Source organism: Carassius gibelio, chromosome B20 (genome assembly GCF_023724105.1).
Source record: "Carassius gibelio isolate Cgi1373 ecotype wild population from Czech Republic chromosome B20, carGib1.2-hapl.c, whole genome shotgun sequence".
NCBI classification, from domain to species: Eukaryota; Metazoa; Chordata; class Actinopteri; order Cypriniformes; family Cyprinidae; genus Carassius; species Carassius gibelio.
The window spans coordinates 26,414,025-26,433,028 of NC_068415.1; the positions used below are offsets into that span (position 1 = coordinate 26,414,025).

Genomic DNA, 19,004 nt, shown 5'->3' on the forward strand with positions numbered 1-19,004 from the left:
GTTATCAGCACAAAAGGGCAGTGTAGGAACCGTAGTCGGCAGGGTTTGAACCTGCGCGGGGAGACCCCAATGGATTTCGAGTCCATCGCCTTAACCTCTCGGCCACGACTACGTATAACGGGAGCCAGACAGCTCTCTTGACTGCAGGCAGGGAAGCAAGGATGCCACCAAGATTCAGAAACAAAAGCAAGCTGCAGGATGAGGTGGCTAAAAGAAGCCTGGCGTCTCCGATTCTCGACACAAAAGGATGTAATGACCCCGATTTGAAAAGTGGTTGCTGCAGCCACAACACAGAGTAATAAACCCTTTAAGATCACAGCGTGCAACTGCTGCAAGACGGTCCAGTGTCATATTTGTCTGTTGCAGAGGAGGCGCATAAATGCTTGTTGGGGAGATGCAGGTGACGTACATAGTCAGCAGGACAGAAACCTGTGCAGGAAGACCCCAATGAATTTTTTCATACTTTATATAACCGCAGTATCTCAACACAGTGCCATGTAGTATCTTACAAGAAATGAGGGCAGAGAGAGCCAAAGCCTTGGAAGGCACAGTTATCAGCACAAAAGGGCAGTGTAGGAACCGTAGTCAGCAGGGTTTGAACCTGCGCGGGGAGACCCCAATGGATTTCGAGTCCATCGCCTTAACCTCTCGGCCACGACTACGTATAACGAGAGCCAGACAGCTCTCTTGACTGCAGGCAGGGAAGCAAGGATGCCACCAAGATTCAGAAACAAAAGCAAGCTGCAGGATGAGGTGGCTAAAAGAAGCCTGGCGTCTCCGATTCTCGACACAAAAGGATGTAATGACCCCGATTTGAAAAGTGGTTGCTGCAGCCGCAACACAGAGTAATAAACCCTTTAAGATCACAGCGTGCCACTGCTGCAAGACGGTCCAGTGTCATATTTGTCTGTTGCAGAGGAGGCGCATAAATGCTTGTTGGGGAGATGCAGGTGAAGAACATAGTCAGCAGGACAGAAACCTGTGCGGGAAGACCCCAATGAATTTTTTCATACTTTATATAACCGCAGTATCTCAACACAGTGCCATGTAGTATCTTACAAGAAATGAGGGCAGAGAGAGCAAAAGCCTTGGAAGGCACAGTTATCAGCACAAAAGGGCAGTGTAGGAACCGTAGTCGGCAGGGTTTGAACCTGCGCGGGGAGACCCCAATGGATTTCGAGTCCATCGCCTTAACCTCTCGGCCACGACTACGTATAACGGGAGCCAGACAGCTCTCTTGACTGCAGGCAGGGAAGCAAGGATGCCACCAAGATTCAGAAACAAAAGCAAGCTGCAGGATGAGGTGGCTAAAAGAAGCCTGGCGTCTCCGATTCTCGACACAAAAGGATGTAATGACCCCGATTTGAAAAGTGGTTGCTGCAGCCGCAACACAGCGTAATAACCCCTTTAAGATCACAGCGTGCCACTGCTGCAAAACGGTCCAGTGTCATATTTGTCTGTTGCAGAGGAGGTGCATAAATGCTTGTTGGGGAGATGCAGGTGAAGAACATAGTCAGCAGGACCAAAACCTGTGCGGGAAGAACCCAATTAATTTTTTTACACATTTTAAATAACCGCAGTATCTCCAAACAGTGCCATGCAGAATCTTTCAAGAAATGACAACAGAGAGAGCAAAAGCTTTGGAAAGCAAAGTTATCAGCACAAAAGTGCAGATTAGGAACCGTAGTCGGCAGGGTTAGAACCTGCATGGGGAGACCCCAATGGATTTCAAGTACATCGCCTTAACCTCTCGGCCACGACTACGTATGACGGGAGCCAGACAGCTCTCTTGACTGCAGGCAGGGAAGCAACGATGCCACCAAGATTCAGAAACAAAAGAAAGCCACAGGATGAGGTTGCTAAAAGAAGCCTGGCGTCTCCGATTCTCAACACAAAAGGATGTAATGACCCCGATTTGAAAAGTGGTTGCTGCAGCCACAACACAGAGTAATAAACCCTTTAAGATCACAGCGTGCCACTGCTGCAAAACGGTCCAGTGTCATATTTGTCTGTTGCAGAGGAGGCGCATAAATGCTTGTTGGGGAGATGCAGGTGAAGAACATAGTCAGCAGGACAGAAACCTGTACGGGAAGACCCCAATGAATTTTTTCAAATTTTATATAACCGCAGTATCTCCAAACAGTGCCATGCAGTATCTTACAAGAAATGAGGGCAGAGAGAGCAAAAGCCTTGGAAGGCACAGTTATCAGCACAAAACGGGAGTGTAGGAACCGTAGTCGGCAGGGTTTGAACCTGCACGGGGAGACCCCAATGGATTTCGAGTCCATCGCCTTAACCTCTCGGCCACGACTACATTTAATGGTGGCTAGACAGCTCTCTTGACTGCAGCCACGGAAGCAGGGATTCCACCAAGATTCAGAAACAAAATCAAGCTGAAGGACGAGGTGGCTAAAAGAAGCCTGGCGTCTCCGATTCTCAACACAAAAGGATGTAATGACCCCGATTTGAAAAGTTGTTGCTGCAGCCACAACACAGAGTAATGAACCCTTTAAGATCACAGCGTGCCACTGGGTCACTGCTGCAAAACGGTCCAGTGTCATATTTGTCTGTTGCAGAGGAGGTGCATAAATGCTTGTTGGGGAGATGCAGGTGAAGAACATAGTCAGCAGGACCAAAACCTGTGCGGGAAGAACCCAATTAATTTTTTTACACATTTTATATAACCGCAGTATCTCAAAACAGTGCCATGCAGAATCTTTCAAGAAATGACAACAGAGAGAACAAAAGCTTTGGAAAGCACAGTTATCAGCACAAAAGTGCAGTTTAGGAAACGTAGTCAGCAGGGTTAGAACCTGCACGGGGAGACCCCAATGGATTTCGAGTACATTACCTTAACCTCTCGGCCATGTCTACGTATAACGTAAGCCAGACAGCTCTCTTGACTGCAGGCAGGGAAGCAAGGATGCCACCAAGATTCAGAAACAAAAGCAAGCTGCAGGATGAGGTGGCTAAAAGAAGCCTGGCGTCTCCGATTCTCGACACAAAAGGATGTAATGACTGTTACGGCTGGCTCGTAGACCGCAACATAAAAGAGGCAGACAACAAATTCTTTAACAATAAAGCAATTTATTATCAAACCAAATAAACAACAAAAGAAACTGACGTCTAGGGGAAAAATAGGACACACGCGTGTGGTTATTAAATAAACAAATATAGCGAAGGGGATGATCAATGAGAATATAAAAATGTACAAATGACAAAGTTGGGAGAAGTGAGGGCGAAGCTAGCCTACTCGCATTACAAGTCACCGGTCTTCATACTCTGGTGAATTAGTGAGGATTTAATACACCTGTTGCCCAATTAACATCTGCACTGTGTAGCAGAGCCAGCAGGGGCAAACCGGCAGGCGTAACACCTCCCCCACAAAAGTATTCCTCTAAGGAATGCAAAAAAAAAAAAAAGAAAATTGGAGTTTCGCCTTTAATCCCACTCTACTTGGTCCTGATTCCTGCTTCCTGGGCCCTAGGAGACAGGATAGAAAAAGAAGAGAAGGAAAAAAAGCAAGACATATTTACAAGCTCACGCTCGGGATAGGGCATCAGCAATGACATTTTCACTGCCCCGAATGTGTTTAATGTCAAGAGAGAAGGGCTGTAAGAAGAGACTCCACCGCATTATCCTCTGATTACGATCCTTCATCCGATGTAAAAACACCAAAGGATTATGGTCAGTATAAACCACAATTGGACTTGCAGATGATCCCAGATAGACTTCGAAATGCTGGATAGCTAAAACAAGAGCAAGCGCCTCCTTCTCGACAACAGAATAAACACGCTGATGGACATTGAATTTTTTTGAGTAATAACAAACTGGATGTTCTACTCCATCCGGACGTTTCTGTAGGAGGACAGCTCCGGCTCCAGTGTCGCTAGCATCGACAGCTAAACAAAACAGTTGAGAAAAATCTGGTGCAACAAGCACAGGAGCACTAGCCAACAGTGCTTTGGCTCCATCAAATGCCTGTTGGGAAACATTGGTCCAGTTAAAAGATACCTTAGTACTTACAAGGTCAGTCAAGGGTGCTACAAGGGATGCAAAGTTAGGGCAAAACCCACGATAATACCCGGTCATTCCCAGAAACCTACGCAATTCCTTGCGATTTGTTGGCACTGGAAAAGCACAAATTGACTCAATCTTAGCTTCAATGGGGCGGACATGTCCATTTCCTACTATTTTACCCAAATAGGTAACTGTAGCTTTCCCAAACTCACATTTTGACAAATTTAAAGTTAGAGAGGCCGCAGTCAAACGAACCCTTATTTGGGCTAGGTGATCTGACCAAGATGAACTGTACAAAACCACGTCATCCAAATAAGCCTCACAGTTAGACAATCCAGACAACACCTTGTTTATAAGGCGTTGGAAAGTAGCTGGAGCATTTCGTACCCCAAACGGCACAACACGATATTGGAGAAAGTCATCAGGTGTCACAAAAGCAGACAGTTCCCTTGCTCTGGCAGTCAATGGAACCTGCCAGTACCCTTTTAGGAGATCAAATTTACTCACAAATTTCGCAGACCCCACCCTATCCACACAATCATCTATGCGGGGTAAAGGATAGCAATCAGGCTTAGTGATGGAATTAAGCTTGCGATAGTCGGTGCAAAATCTGTAAGATCCATCGGGCTTATTTACAAGGAGACAAGGTGAACTCCAGGCACTAAAGCTGGGCTCAGCTAAGTTGTTGTCTAACAAGTAAGTCACCTCTTTTTTCAACAAGTCCCGTTTCATAGGGTTTACCCTATACGCATGCTGTTTAACTGGTAGAGCGGACCCCACATCAATATCGTGTTCAATAACGGTAGTGCAACTAGGCACATCAGAAAACAAGTGAGGAAAAGACTCCACCAACCTAAGAATGTCAGTTTTCTCAGACTGAGATAGATGCGGTAAATGATTAACCAATTTTGGATACATTTCAGAATTATTCAATCGTCCTTCAATAACCCCTCGAGAAGGACCGTGAACACAATCATCCCCCATACAATTCAAGGAGGAACTCTCTGAAGAGGAAATCCCCTCCTCACTCGAATGTGAAGAATCATCTGGCACAGTTGTTACTAAGCCCACAGAAGATGCAGGAGAAAAATAAGGTTTTAAAAGGTTAATGTGGCAAACCTGTACTCCTTTGCGTCGTTCTGGGGTTTTCAAAAGATAATTCTGTCCAGAAAGGCATTTGAGGACCAGATAAGGACCTGCAAAACGGGCTTGAAAAGGGTTACTTACAAGTGGCAACAAAGCTAACACTTGGTCTCCAACCTTAAATTCCCGATCCACTGCTCGTTTGTTAAACAACCTCTTCATCTTGCACTGTGACTTCCCCAGTTTTCTCTGAGCAATTGCTCGAGCCTCATACAGCCGATATCGAAAACCACTCACAAAATCCAACACATTTTGGGAGGGTTCAGAAGGAATCCAGTTGTCAGCTAAAACTGCAGTAGGACCACGAACTTCATGACCAAATACCAAGTCATTTGGACTAAATCCAATGCTCTCTTGAGTAACCTCTCTAACTCCCATAAGCAACCAAGGCAGCCCCTCCTCCCAATCAGACCCAAGCTCCACACAGTATGACCGTAACAAGGACTTCAGGGTCTGATGAAATCTCTCGAGGGCCCCTTGACTCTGAGGATGGTATGCACTGGAAATATTATGACTGATTTTCAGTTGTCGCAAAGCCTTCGCAAACTGACGGCTCATAAAATTAGAGCCCTGGTCAGACTGGATGACTCTAGGAATGCCAAATGTTGACATAAAGGCAGTTAAAGCTTTGAGAATGGATTTTGTATTGATGGACCTAACGGGATATACAGCTGGATACCTGGTAGATAGACACATAACTGTGAGTAGATATAAATTACCAGATTTTGATCTAGGTAAAGGACCCACGCAATCAATTTGCAAATACTCAAATGGTTTTGATATAGCTGGAATCGGTTGGAGAAGAGCCACTGGGATTTTCGGTTTGGCTTACCAGTGAGTTGGCACACATGACAAGTTCTAATATATTTTGCCACGTCTCTCTTTAAGCCAGGCCAAAAGAACCTGCGTTGCAATCGATCATACGTTTTCCTCACCCCCATATGTCCAGCCACTCCATCATGAGCTAACCCGACCACAGACTGTCTGAATTTAAGAGGAACTACCACCTGAACATAAACCTTAGTAATGGGTTCAGATTCACTGACCCAACGTCTCAGCAACATCCCATCTTTTAGGAAGTAGCAAGAAGGTAACTGAGTCTCAATATCTTCCTCAATACGAACCATTGAGAACAAAGGTTTAAGTGTTATATCAGCTAACTGTTCTTGGATCAGGATCTCTCTAGAGACATAAAAAATAGAGGATAAAAGATCCGCTGATACTTCTTTCTCCCGAGTGTATAAGCCGAGTCACCGCAGAGAGAAGGAGAGAGAGACACGCTGGGACCTCGTTCTGCACTAGGGAAGCTACAACAGTGCTTTAAAGTTATTGAAGTTATTGACCGTGTTTAAGCAATCGTTTGCTGTCTACGCCCAGAGGGCATCGTGTTTTTCTTATTTTGTATTACTGAATAAACGAGTGTCCCAGCAACAAGCCGACCCCTGCCTTCTTCCTTCCTATTGAGACTGTGTTGAACCTTGTTACAGTGGTATCTTCCAAAGTCATACCAAGTGGTTCTTTAACTGTCCCTCCATCAATCGGATTTGATGGAACAAAACTACCTCTATCTACAGCATCCTCAGAATGAACAAGTAACGACTTCTCCACGGTTACCTCACTGTCAGGATGTAGATCAAGTTCACCTTCACAAGGTCGGTCAGCTTTAAGTTGTTTTCCTCTGGCTCGGGTGACAGCACAGGAAGGAAACACATGGGGAAATCTCTTCCCACATTCATCAGGAACGTCTGCAGACATGGGTGTGGAAACAACAACAGCAGATGGTACAGATTTTGATGTGCCCCAGACATTTCCTCGAGCAAGATCATTCCCCAGGATAAAAGAAACCCCTTGCACAGGAAGGGAAGACCGTACTCCAACAATTACATCACCAGTCACAAGATCAGAGGTAAGATGTACCTTGTGTAAGGGAACTTTTAAGAAAGTCATTTCTATCCCCCTAATTAACACATCCTTCCCGGTCGCAGTCTGAGCGGAAAGTGGAAGAACTCCCTCTAGCAGAAATGATTGAGAAGCTCCAGTGTCTCTCAGAATCTTCAGAGAAACTTTTCCTTCCTGTCCTAGCAAAGACACACTACCGTTAGTAATAAATGGAGCATACTCCGTATAATTATCTCCAACATCTACCTGATGAGAGAGCCCGTTCCTAATCTCAAAATTCTGTTGGTGATCATGAACCTCCAGCGGTTCAAATCCAACCAGTCCAACTGGCTTAGCAGACTTCTTTAAAGCATTACATTCAGAGATTTTATGTCCTACCTTGTGACAATAAAAGCAGATCACTTTACCTTTCTTCTCTGATAAATTCGGACTTGCCACAGGGAGCACACCTGACACCATATTTGATGTACTCACTGGAGGCGTCCACCGATTTCGAGATAACCTTCTACTCGGATCACCTAAACCTCTATCAGAAAAAGAAACTCTGTGAGTCAGAACAAATTCATCAGCCAACACCGCTGCATCAGCTAATGTGTGAGCCTTCTGCTCATTCAAATAAGTAGACACAGACCCTGGTACACAGTTTTTAAATTATTCTACAAGAATTAACTCCCTTAACTGGTTAAAGGTTTCTACTTTCTGAGACTGACACCACCTTGTAAACGTAATCTCTTTTTCCCAAGCAAATTCAACATAGGTTTGTCTTTCAGGTTTTTTATAACCACGAAATCGTTGGCGATAAGCCTCCGGTACTAACTCATAGGCTCTCAAAATGGCTATTTTGACCCGTTTAAAATCTACACTCTCCTCTAGAAAACACCTCCTGAGCCTTCCCTGTCAAAACGCACTGCAGAAGCAGAGTCCAGTCCTCTTCTGGCCACTTTAGAGAAGAAGCAACCCTTTCAAAATGAGCAAAATACTTGTCCACATCACGTTCACAAAATGGAGGAACCATCTTAATGTTTCGACCAACGTCAAAAGAAGAATGCACAACCTGAACGGATTTTGAAGCTTCAGCTTTTTTTACTTCCAGTTCAAGTTCAAGCTTCCTCATCTCATGCTGCCGATATTCACGTTCACTTTCACGTGCATACTCTAACTTTTTCAACTCAAATTGTGTACGCTCACGCTCCTGTTCAAGCTCTAATTTTTTTAACTGAAGACGTTTTTCCCATTCCCTATCTTCTAATGTTTTAGTACCTTCAAACGATATTCTCTCAGTTTCAAACTGTGTTTGTTTCTCTATAGACATTAAATCTCTCTCAAGTGGATGCACAACCCCACCAAAACTAGCTTCATCTCCTGCTACCAGAATTCCTTTGGCTATCAACTGGCTTTTAACAGCCTTTAACAAATCCTCCTTGCGCTTCTTATCATTGCTAGTCAAAATGATCGCTTGACTCTCTGCGATTTCTAGAAGTTGTTCTTTGGTGCACCTATCTAGAAACTTCTCAGAAAGTTCTACATTCAATCCCTGAATGGAAGTCATCTTGAACTAGTTTAATACAAAATGAAGATTAGTTAATAAGTTGACCACAATAAAACCAAATAATTCTGATAACACACTTCCAAAACCAATGTCAGAAAACAGCCTAAACAAATAATTATTCAATTACCTAGCTCAATCCACTATAACACAAGAACCCTCATAACGATCAAGTGAATTAATAAGCCCAAGACATAAATCCTGTTTTTATTCTTCAAATTAATCACACAGTCACTGCAACAATTTCAGTGTTATAAGGAGGATGATAAATGCACAATTTTAATAGGAATATAAGCTCTGTATAACCACTCGATGCAGTGCTAATTTACTTCAGTAGACAATCGGTCATACTCATTAGGTTACAACAGCTGTTTCAAATGTATCTGCTTCATCGATCAGCTCTATTGTCCCCAACAGAAGATTGTCGTGTAAACTAATTAAATTTTATATTTTAACCGGTCTACACAATCATCTAATTCCTATATAAATGGGCAACTTAAACCACACGCGAAAACATGCTCTTTGTAATAAGATTAAACAAATCAGGGAGAAATATAAAGTACTCACCAGGATTTCAATCAGCTTTACATCTCCGATATACCTGCCTGTTGAAACTATATCCTAGCTAGTCTTCAAAGGACTGCCGGGCTCGAGGCAACTTGAAACGCTGAACCTCGTAACAACCATACTACAAATGAGTTTAGCTGCGCGAGAAGCGTACCCCCACCCAGGATTTCCTTCAGAAAACTACAAATAAAATACAAAACAAAATCAACAAAACAACAAACAGTGTTCCGATGGAAGGACCGCTCACACACAGCCCAGCTGAAACACTCTAACTAACCAGAGTGAAAACGGACTCTTTCAGAAATCCTGAAGAGACAATAAAAATACTCCCTCAGAAAAAGCTCAAAAAAAATCTCGAACGAGGCCCCATTTTTATGTTACGGCTGGCTCGTAGACCGCAACATAAAAGAGGCAGACAACAAATTCTTTAACAATAAAGCAATTTATTATCAAACCAAATAAACAACAAAAGAAACTGACGTCTAGGGGAAAAATAGGACACACGCGTGTGGTTATTAAATAAACAAATATAGCGAAGGGGATGATCAATGAGAATATAAAAATGTACAAATGACAAAGTTGGGAGAAGTGAGGGCGAAGCTAGCCTACTCGCATTACAAGTCACCGGTCTTTATACTCTGGTGAATTAGTGAGGATTTAATACACCTGTTGCCCAATTAACATCTGCACTGTGTAGCAGAGCCAGCAGGGGCAAACCGGCAGGCGTAACAATGACCCCGATTTGAAAAGTGGTTGCTGCAGCCACAACACAGAGTAATAACCCCTTTAAGATCACAGTGTGCCACTGCTGCAAAACGGTCCAGTGTCATATTTGTCTGTTGCAGAGGAGGCGCATAAATGCTTGTTGGGGAGATGCAGGTGAAGAACATAGTCAGCAGAACAGAAACCTGTGCGGGAAGACCCCAATGAATTTTTTCACACTTTATATAACCGCAGTATCTCCACATAGTGCCATGCAGTATCTTACAAGAAATGAGGGCAGAGAGAGCAAAAGCCTTGGAAGGCACAGTTATCAGCACAAAAGGGCATTGTAGGAACTGTAGTCGGCAGGGTTTGAACCTGTGCCGGGAGACCACAATGGATTTCGAGTCCATTGCCTTAACCTCTCGGCCACGACTACATTTGATGACGGCTAGACAGCTCTCTTGACTGCACGCAGGGAAGCAGGGATTACACCAAGATTCGGAAACAAAATCAAGCTGAAGGACGAGGTAGCTAAAAGAAGCCTGGCGTCTCCGATTCTCGACACAAAAAGATGTAATGACCCCGATTTGAAAAGTGGTTGCTGCAGCCACAACACAGAGTAATAACCCCTTTAAGATCACAGCGTGCCACTGGGCCACTGCTGCAAAACTGTCCAGTGTCATATTTGTCTGTTGCAGAGGAGGTGCATAAATGCTTGTTGGGGAGATGCAGGAGAAGAACATAGTCAGCAGGACCAAACCTGTGCGGGAAGAACCCAATTAAGTTTTTTCACACATTTTATATAACCGCAGTATCTCCACACAGTGCCATGCAGAATCTTTCAAGAAATGACAACAGAGAGAGCAAAAGCTTTGGAAAGCACAGTTATCAGCACAAAACTGCAGTTTAGGAACCGTAGTCGGCAGGGTTAGAACCTGCACAGGGGGACCCCAATGGATTTTTAAGTACATCGCCTTAACCTCTCGGCCACGATTACGTACAACGGGAGCCAGACAGCACTCTTGACTGCAGGCAGGGAAGCAAGGATGCCACCAAGATTCAGAAATTTCGATTCAGGATTTCGAGTCCATCGCCTTAACCTCTCGGCCACGACTACATTTAATGGCGGCCAGACAGCTCTCTTGACTGCAGGCACGGAAGCAGGGATTCCACCAAGATTAAGAAACAAAATCAAGCTGAAGGACGAGGTGACTAAAAGAAGCCTGGCGTTTCCGATTCTCAACACAAAAGGATGTAATGACCCCGATTTGAAAAGTGGTTGCTGCAGCCACAACACAGAGTAATAAACCCTTTAAGATCACAGCGTGCCACTGCTGCAAAACGGTCCAGTGTCATATTTGTCTGTTGCAGAGGAGGCGCATAAATGCTTGTTGTGGAGATGCAGGTGAAGAACATAGCAGGACAGAAACCTGTACGGGAAGACCCCAATGAATTTTTTCAAATTTTATATAACCGCAGTATCTACAAACAGTGCCATGCAGTATCTTACAAGAAATGAGGGCAGAGAGATCAAAAGCCTTGGAAGGCACAGTTATCAGCACAAAAGGGGAATGTAGGAACCGTAGTCGGCAGGGTTTGAACCTGCGCGGGGAGACTCCAATGGATTTCGAGTACATTACCTTAACCTCTCGGCCATGACTACGTATAACATAAGCCAGACAGCTCTCTTGACTGCAGGCAGGGAAGCAAGGATGCCACCAAGATTCAGAAACAAAAGCAAGCTGCAGGATGAGGTGGCTAAAAGAAGCCTGGCGTCTCCGATTCTCGACACAAAAGGATGTAATGACCCCGATTTGAAAAGTGGTTGCTGCAGCCACAACACAGAGTAATAACCCCTTTAAGATCACAGTGTGCCACTGCTGCAAAACGGTCCAGTGTCATATTTGTCTGTTGCAGAGGAGGCGCATAAATGCTTGTTGGGGAGATGCAGGTGAAGAACATAGTCAGCAGGACAGAAACCTGTGCGGGAAGACCCCAATGATTTTTTTCATACTTTATATAACCGCAGTATCTCAACACAGTGCCATGTAGTATCTTACAAGAAATGAGGGCAGAGAGAGCAAAAGCCTTGGAAGGCACAGTTATCAGCACAAAAGGACAGTGTAGGAACCGTAGTCGGCAGGGTTTGAACCTGCGCGGGGAGACCCCAATGGATTTCGAGTCCATCGCCTTAACCTCTCGGCCACGACTACGTATAACGAGAGCCAGACAGCTCTCTTGACTGCAGGCAGGGAAGCAAGGATGCCACCAAGATTCAGAAACAAAAGCAAGCTGCAGGATGAGGTGGCTAAAAGAAGCCTGGCGTCTCCGATTCTTGACACAAAAGGATGTAATGACCCCGATTTGAAAAGTGGTTGCTGCAGCCACAACACAGAGTAATAAACCCTTTAAGATCACAGCGTGCCACTGCTGCAAGACGGTCCAGTGTCATATTTGTCTGTTGCAGAGGAGGCGCATAAATGCTTGTTGGGGAGATGCAGGTGAAGAACATAGTCAGCAGGACAGAAACCTGTGCGGGAAGACCCCAATGAATTTTTTTATACTTTATATAACCGCAGTATCTCAACACAGTGCCATGTAGTATCTTACAAGAAATGAGGGCAGAGAGAGCAAAAGCCTTGGAAGGCACAGTTATCAGCACAAAAGGGCAGTGTAGGAACCGTAGTCAGCAGGGTTTGAACCTGCGCGGGGAGACCCCAATGGATTTCAAGTCCATCGCCTTAACCTCTCGGCCACGACTACGTATAACGAGAGCCAGACAGCTCTCTTGACTGCAGGCAGGGAAGCAAGGATGCCACCAAGATTCAGAAACAAAAGCAAGCTGCAGGATGAGGTGGCTAAAAGAAGCCTGGCGTCTCCGATTCTCGACACAAAAGGATGTAATGACCCCGATTTGAAAAGAAGTTGCTGCAGCCACAACACAGAGTAATAAACCCTTTAAGATCACAGCGTGCCACTGCTGCAAGACGGTCCAGTATCATATTTGTCTGTTGCAGAGGAGGCGCATAAATGCTTGTTGGGGAGATGCAGGTGAAGAACATAGTCAGCAGGACAGAAACCTGTGCGGGAAGACCCCAAGGAATTTTTTCATACTTTATATAACCGCAGTATCTCAACACAGTGCCATGTAGTATCTTACAAGAAATGAGGGCCGAGAGAGCAAAAGCCTTGGAAGGCACAGTTATCAGCACAAAAGGGCAGTGTAGGAACCGTAGTCGGCAGGGTTTGAACCTGCGCGGGGAGACCCCAATGGATTTCGAGTCCATCGCCTTAACCTCTCGGCCACGACTACGTATAACGAGAGCCAGACAGCTCTCTTGACTGCAGGCAGGGAAGCAAGGATGCCACCAAGATTCAGAAACAAAAGCAAGCTGCAGGATGAGGTGGCTAAAAGAAGCCTGGCGTCTCCGATTCTCGACACAAAAGGATGTAATGACCCCGATTTGAAAAGTGGTTGCTGCTGCCGCAACACAGCGTAATAACCCCTTTAAGATCACAGCGTGCCACTGCTGCAAAACGGTCCAGTGTCATATTTGTCTGTTGCAGAGGAGGCGCATAAATGCTTGTTGGGGAGATGCAGGTGAAGAACATAGTCAGCAGGACCAAAACCTGTGCGGGAAGAACCCAATTAATTTTTTTACACATTTTATATAACCGCAGTATCTCCAAACAGTGCCATGCAGAATCTTTCAAGAAATGACAACAGAGAGAGCAAAAGCTTTGGAAAGCACAGTTATCAGCACAAAAGTGCAGTTTTGGAACCTTAGTTGGCAGGGTTAGAACCTGCACGGGGAGACCCCAATGAATTTCGAGTACATCACCTTAACCTCTCGGCCATGACTACATATAACGTAAGCCAGACAGCTCTCTTGACTGCAGGCAGGGAAGCAAGGATGCCACCAAGATTCAGAAACAAAAGCAAGCTGCAGGATGAGGTGGATAAAGGAAGCCTGGCGTCTCCGATTCTCGACACAAAAGGATGTAATGACCCCGATTTGAAAAGTGGTTGCTGCAGCCACAACACAGAGTAATAACCCCTTTAAGATCACAGTGTGCCACTGCTGCAAAACGGTCCAGTGTCATATTTGTCTGTTGCAGAGGAGGAGCATAAATGCTTGTTGGGGAGATGCAGGTGAAGAACATAGTCAGCAGGACAGAAACCTGTGCGGGAAGACCCCAATGAATTTTTTCACACTTTATATAACCGCAGTATCTCAACACAGTGCCATGTAGTATCTTACAAGAAATGAGGGCCGAGAGAGCAAAAGCCTTGGAAGGCACAGTTATCAGCACAAAAGGGCAGTGTAGGAACCGTAGTCGGCAGGGTTTGAACCTGCGCGGGGAGACCCCAATGGATTTCGAGTCCATCGCCTTAACCTCTCGGCCACGACTACGTATAACGGGAGCCAGACAGCTCTCTTGACTGCAGGCAGGGAAGCAAGGATGCCACCAAGATTCAGAAACAAAAGCAAGCTGCAGGATGAGGTGGCTAAAAGAAGCCTGGCGTCTCCGATTCTCGACACAAAAGGATGTAATGACCCCGATTTGAAAAGTGGTTGCTGCTGCCGCAACACAGCGTAATAACCCCTTTAAGATCACAGCGTGCCACTGCTGCAAAACGTTCCAGTGTCATATTTGTCTGTTGCAGAGGAGGTGCATAAATGCTTGTTGGGGAGATGCAGGTGAAGGACATAGTCAGCAGGACCAAAACCTGTGCGGGAAGAACCCAATTAATTTTTTTACACATTTTATATAACCGCAGTATCTCCAAACAGTGCCATGCAGAATCTTTCAAGAAATGACAACAGAGAGAGCAAAAGCTTTGGAAAGCACAGTTATCAGCACAAAAGTGCAGTTTAGGAACCTTAGTTGGCAGGGTTAGAACCTGCACGGGGAGACCCCAATGGATTTCGAGTACATCACCTTAACCTCTCGGCCATGACTACATATAACGTAAGCCAGACAGCTCTCTTGACTGCAGGCAGGGAAGCAAGGATGCCACCAAGATTCAGAAACAAAAGCAAGCTGCAGGATGAGGTGGCTAAAGGAAGCCTGGCGTCTCCGATTCTCGACACAAAAGGATGTAATGACCCCGATTTGAAAAGTGGTTGCTGCAGCCACAACACAGAGTAATAACCCCTTTAAGATCACAGTGTGCCACTGCTGCAAAACGGTCCAGTGTCATATTTGTCTGTTGCAGAGGAGGAGCATAAATGCTTGTTGGGGAGATGCAGGTGAAGAACATAGTCAGCAGGACAGAAACCTGTGCGGGAAGACCCCAATGAATTTTTTCACACTTTATATAACCGCAGTATCTCCACACAGTGCCATGCAGTATTTTACAAGAAATGAGGGCAGAGAGAGCAAAAGCCTTGGAAGGCAGTTATCAGCACAAAAGTGCAGTTTAGGAAACATAGTCGGCAGGGTTAGAACCTGCACGGGGAGACCCCAATGGATTTCGAGTACATCGCCTTAACCTCTCGGACACGACTACATTTAATGACGGCTAGACAGCTCTCTTGACTGCAGGCAGGGAAGCAGGGATTCCACCAAGATTCGGAAACAAAATCAAGCTGAAGGACGAGGTGGCTAAAAGAGGCCTGGCATCTTCGATTCTCGACACAAAAGGATGTAATGACCCCGATTTAAAAAGTGCTTGCTGCAGCCACAACACAGAGTAATAAACCCTTTAAGATCACAGCGTGCCACTGCAGCAAAACGGTCCAGTGTCATATTTGTCTGTTGCAGAGGAGGCGCATAAATGTTTGTTGGGGAGATGCAGGTGAAGAACATAGTCAGCAGGACAGAAACCTGTGCGGGAAGTCCCCAATGAATTTTTTCACACTTTATATAACCGCAGTATCTCCACACAGTGCCATGCAGTATGTTACATGAAATGAGGGCAGAGAGAGCAAAAGCCTTGGAAGGCACAGTTATCAGCACAAAAGGGCAGTGTAGGAACCGTAATCAGCAGGGTTTGAACCTGCGCGGGGAGACTCCAATGGATTTCGAGTACATCGCCTTAACCTCTCGGCCACGACTAATTTTAGTGCAAGCCTAACAGCTCTCTTGACTGCAGGCAGGTAAGCAAGAAGGCCACCAAGATTCAGAAACAAAAGCAAGCTGCAGGATGAGGTTGCAAAAAGAAGCCTGTCGTCTCCGATTCTCGACACAAAAGGATGTAATAACCCCGATTTGAAAAGTGGTTGCTGCAGCCACAACACAGAGTAATAACCCATTTAAGATCACAGCGTGCCACTGGGGCACTGCTGCAAAAAGTTCCAGTGTCATATTTGTTTGTTGCAGAGGAGAAGCATAAATGCTTGTTGTGGAGATGCAGGTGAAGAACATAGTCAGCAGGACAGAAACCTGTGCGGGGAGACCCCAATAATTTTTTTTACACATTTTATATAACCGCAGTGTCTCCACACAGTGCCATGCAGTATCTTACAAGAAAATACTGCAGAGCGAAGAAAACCCTTGGAAGGCATAGTTATCAGCACAAAAGGCAAGTGAGGGAATTGTAGTCTGCAGGGTTTGAACCTGCACAGGGAGACCCCAATGGATTTCAAGTCCATCACCTTAACTTCTCAGCCACGACTACGCTTAGAGGAAGTCAAACAGCCCTCTTGGCTGGAGGCAGGGAAGCAAAGATGCCACCAAAGATTGAGTCACAAAATCCAGCTGAAGGATGAAGTGGCTAAAAGGAGCCTGGCGTCCCAGTTTCTCGACACAAAAGGCTGTCATTACCCCAATTTGAACAGGGCTTGCTGAAGCCACAACGCAGAGTACTAAACACTGTAAGATCACAGTGTGCCACTGGGCCTCAGATGCAAGGAGTCTAGCTGCATATTTATCCATTGCAGAGGAGGCGCAAAAATGCTTGTTGGGGACGTGCAGGTGAAAAACATAGTCAGCAGGACTCAAACCTGTGCGAGGAGACCCCAATAATTTTTTTTATACATTTTATATAAACGCAGTATCTCCACACAGTGCCATGCAGAATCTTTCAAGAAATGACAACAGAGAGAGCAAAAGCTTTGGAAAGCACAGTTATCAGCACAAAAGTTCAATTTGGGAACTGTAGTCGGCAGGGTTTGAACCTGCACGGGGAGACCCTAATGGATTTCAAATCCATCGCCTTAACATCTCGGCCACAACTACATTTAGTGGCATCCAGACAGCTCTCTTGACTGCAGGCAGGGAAGCAAGGTTGCCACCAAGATTCAGAAACAAAAGCAAGCTGCAGGATGAGGTGGCTAAAAGAAGCCTGGTGTCTCCGATTCTCGACACAAAAGGATGTAATGACCCCGATTTGAAAAGTGGTTGCTGCAGCCGCAACACAGCGTAATAACCCCTTTAAGATCACAGTGTGCCACTGCTGCAAAATGGTCCAGTGTCATATTTGTCTGTTGCAGAGGAGGAGCATAAATGCTTGTTGGGGAGATGCAGGTGAAGAACATAGTCAGCAGGACAGAAACCTGTGCGGGAAGACCCCAATGAATTTTTTCACACTTTATATAACCGCAGTATCTCCACACAGTGCCATGCAGTATCTTACAAGAAATGAGGGCAGAGAGAGCAAAAGCCTTGGAAAGCACAGTTATCAGCACAAAAGTGCAGTTTAGGAAACGTAGTCGGCAGGGTTAGAACCTGCACGGGGAGACCCCAATGTATTTCGAGTACATCACCTTCACCTCTCGGCCACGACTACATTTAATGATGGCTAGACAGCTCTCTTGACTGCAGGCAGGGAAGCAGGGATTCCACCAAGATTCGGAAACAAAATCAAGCTGAAGGACGAGGTGGCTAAAAGAGGCCTGGCATCTTCGATTCTCGACACAAAAGGATGTAATGACCCCGATTTGAAAAGTACTTGCTGCAGCCACAACACAGAGTAATAAACCCTTTAAGATCACAGCGTTCCACTGCAGCAAAATGGTCCAGTGTCATATTTGTCTGTTGCAGAGGAGGCGCATAAATGTTTGTTGGGGAGATGCAGGTGAAGAACATAGTCAGCAGGACAGAAACCTGTGCGGGAAGACCCCAATGAATTTTTTCACACTTTATATAACCGCAGTATCTCCACACAGTGCCATGCAGTTTGTTACATGAAATGAGGGCAGAGAGAGCAAAAGCCTTGGAAGGCACAGTTATCAGCACAAAAGGGCAGTGTAGGAACCGTAATCGGCAGGGTTTGAACCTACGCAGGGAGACTCCAATGGATTTCGAGTACATCGCCTTAACCTCTCTGCCACGACTAACTTTAGTGCAAGCCTAACAGCTCTCTTGACTGCAGGCAGGGAAGCAAGAAGGCCACCAAGATTCAGAAACAAAAGCAAGCTGCAGGATGAGGTTGCAAAAAGAAGCCTGCCGTCTCCGATTCTCGACACAAAAGGATGTAATAACCCTGATTTGAAAAGTAGTTGCTGCAGCCACAACACAGATTAATAACCCCTTTAAGATCACAGCGTGCCACTGCTGCAAGACGGTCCAGTGTCATATTTGTCTGTTGCAGAGGAGAAGCATAAATGCTTGTTGTGGAGATGCAGGTGAAGAACATAGTCAGCAGGACAGAAACCTGTGCGGGCAGACCCCAATAAATTTTTTTACACATTTTATATAACCGCAGTGTCTCCACACAGTGCAATGCAGTATCTTACAAGAAAATACTGCAGAGAGAAAGAAAACCCTTGGAAGGCATAGTTATCAGCACAAAAGGGCAGTGAGGGAATTGTAGTCTGCAGGGTTTGAACCTGCACAGGGAGACCCCAATGGATTTCAAGTCCATCACCTTAACTTCTCAGCCACGACTACGCTTAGAGGAAGTCAAACAGCCCTCTTGGCTGGAGGCAGGGAAGCAAAGATGCCACCAAAGATTGAGTCACAAAATCCAGCTGAAGGATGAAGTGGCTAAAAGGAGCCTGGCGTCCCAGTTTCTCGACACAAAAGGCTGTCATTACCCCAATTTGAACAGGGCTTGCTGAAGCCACAACGCAGAGTACTAAACACTGTAAGATCACAGTGTGCCACTGGGCCTCAGATGCAAGGAGTCTAGCTGCATATTTATCCATTGCAGAGGAGGCGCAAAAATGCTTGTTGG

At 45.5% G+C, this 19,004-nt stretch overlaps 10 non-coding genes across 10 annotated transcripts; all 10 read right to left on the reverse strand.

Moving 5' to 3' along the window:
* Positions 1-30: 30 nt before the first annotated feature.
* On the reverse strand, positions 31-112 carry trnas-cga (transfer RNA serine (anticodon CGA)). Its single transcript has one exon. It is a non-coding gene; the product is annotated as a tRNA-Ser (tRNA).
* A 468-nt stretch (positions 113-580) lies between these two features.
* trnas-cga (transfer RNA serine (anticodon CGA)) lies at positions 581-662 on the reverse strand. The gene has a single exon. It is a non-coding gene; the product is annotated as a tRNA-Ser (tRNA).
* Positions 663-1,130: 468 nt separating this feature from the next.
* trnas-cga (transfer RNA serine (anticodon CGA)) lies at positions 1,131-1,212 on the reverse strand. The gene has a single exon. It is a non-coding gene; the product is annotated as a tRNA-Ser (tRNA).
* A 1,020-nt stretch (positions 1,213-2,232) lies between these two features.
* On the reverse strand, positions 2,233-2,314 carry trnas-cga (transfer RNA serine (anticodon CGA)). The gene has a single exon. It is a non-coding gene; the product is annotated as a tRNA-Ser (tRNA).
* A 7,920-nt stretch (positions 2,315-10,234) lies between these two features.
* Positions 10,235-10,316, reverse strand: trnas-cga (transfer RNA serine (anticodon CGA)). The gene has a single exon. It is a non-coding gene; the product is annotated as a tRNA-Ser (tRNA).
* A 1,695-nt stretch (positions 10,317-12,011) lies between these two features.
* On the reverse strand, positions 12,012-12,093 carry trnas-cga (transfer RNA serine (anticodon CGA)). The gene has a single exon. It is a non-coding gene; the product is annotated as a tRNA-Ser (tRNA).
* A 468-nt stretch (positions 12,094-12,561) lies between these two features.
* On the reverse strand, positions 12,562-12,643 carry trnas-uga (transfer RNA serine (anticodon UGA)). The gene has a single exon. It is a non-coding gene; the product is annotated as a tRNA-Ser (tRNA).
* A 468-nt stretch (positions 12,644-13,111) lies between these two features.
* Positions 13,112-13,193, reverse strand: trnas-cga (transfer RNA serine (anticodon CGA)). Its single transcript has one exon. It is a non-coding gene; the product is annotated as a tRNA-Ser (tRNA).
* Positions 13,194-14,213: 1,020 nt separating this feature from the next.
* Positions 14,214-14,295, reverse strand: trnas-cga (transfer RNA serine (anticodon CGA)). The gene has a single exon. It is a non-coding gene; the product is annotated as a tRNA-Ser (tRNA).
* A 3,238-nt stretch (positions 14,296-17,533) lies between these two features.
* Positions 17,534-17,615, reverse strand: trnas-cga (transfer RNA serine (anticodon CGA)). The gene has a single exon. It is a non-coding gene; the product is annotated as a tRNA-Ser (tRNA).
* Between the last annotated feature and the right edge of the window lie 1,389 nt (positions 17,616-19,004).